A 1,450-nucleotide genomic window follows, 5' to 3' on the forward strand; every position below is an offset into this window, starting at 1 on the left:
ATTTATAAATAAAATAATTATTTATAATAAAATAAACATAAATTGTACACATAAGGATTGGAAAGAAGGAAATAAACTATTTGTCTGAAATAATATAATTATTGCTGAGACATCAAATACAATGTTGAAAAAGAGCAGTGATGATATCTCTACTTCTCTTTTTTAAAAGCACCTTTAATATTTTTTCATTAAAGATATCTTTTTTATTTTAAAGATATTTGTTGGGTTAAAAATATTATCTTCTATTTCTAATATACCACGAATTGTATTTCTTAACTCTGAAGAACTATTTCTGTCAATTTGTTTCTGCATCTGAGATTATATAATTGTTGTTTTTTAATTTGCTAATGTGGTGATCTCACTGATATTTTTGATAACATAATTATTTTGTCTTTTTTAGTATTGGTTAGGAACTATTTCCTATTTTTACTTTAAAAGGCTTTGTATAAAAATGAGATTATGTGTTGCTTTAAAGTATGGTAGAAGTTAAATGTGGAAACCATGTAGAACTAGTGGTTTTCTACATTTTATTTGATGGGGGTGTGTGTGTGTTTGGGTGTGTAGGTTTGTGTGTGTGTGTGTGTGTGTGTGTGTTTGTTGTGTTTTGAGAGATTTTAAGCCACAGTTTCAATTTCTTTAACAGCTATAGAGCTATTTAGGCTTTTTATTTCTTCTAGGGTTAGTTCTGGTAAGATATACTTTCAAGTAATTTGTTCATTTTGTCTAAGTTTTCAGAGCTGTTGACATTTAGTTATTTGCTGTCTACTTTTATTTTTTAGATCTACTTTATGTATTATATCTTCTTTATTCAATATTTGCATCATTTTTGTCTTTTATTTTTTCTCCATTAACTTTACAAAACTTTTGCCTATTATGCTAGGTTATTTTTCAAAGAACTAACTTTTGATGTGGTTTATCTTCTCTATTTTATCTTTTTGTTCCTTTTTCATTGTTTCTTATTCTTGTTTTTATCATTTCTTTTATTCTTATTTCCTTGATCCTATTCTAATATGTCTCCAAAACTGTAAGTTATTCCTAAAGCATTGCTGTTATTGTATCCCAAAGCATATATATTTAATATTTTCAACATATTTCTAAGAATAATGATAAAGAATTGTTGCAATTTATTCTAAGCCCATAAAATTTTTAGCAGTCTATTTTTTTTAATTCCTAAATCTAAAAACTATTTTTATTTGTGTTTTGGTTAACTTCTAAGTTCATTGTATTGTGATCAAAGATCATTATATATAATAACTATGTTTTTGTAATGTGTTGAGGCTTTCATTTTCTGTCAAGTAAAGTATCATTTTGATAAATATTTGTGTGTTCTTTATAAAAATTAGTTCCTCTAAATGTTATTTGCAGAATTTATAAATATTAAACATGTGTGTTCAAAATCCATGATGATTGTTTTCTGCTTGCTCTATCAATAGTTTAAAAAGATATGTTG

General features: G+C 25.4%; 1 protein-coding gene across 1 annotated transcript in view; it reads left to right on the forward strand.

The window, feature by feature from the left end:
• KCNU1 (potassium channel, subfamily U, member 1) overlaps positions 1–1,450 on the forward strand; it is a 186,527-nt gene that overhangs the window by 69,739 nt on the left and 115,338 nt on the right. The window lies entirely within an intron of this gene.

Source organism: Mandrillus leucophaeus, unplaced genomic scaffold, assembly GCF_000951045.1.
Source record: "Mandrillus leucophaeus isolate KB7577 unplaced genomic scaffold, Mleu.le_1.0 Scaffold111, whole genome shotgun sequence".
In the NCBI taxonomy this organism is placed as follows: domain Eukaryota; kingdom Metazoa; phylum Chordata; class Mammalia; order Primates; family Cercopithecidae; genus Mandrillus; species Mandrillus leucophaeus.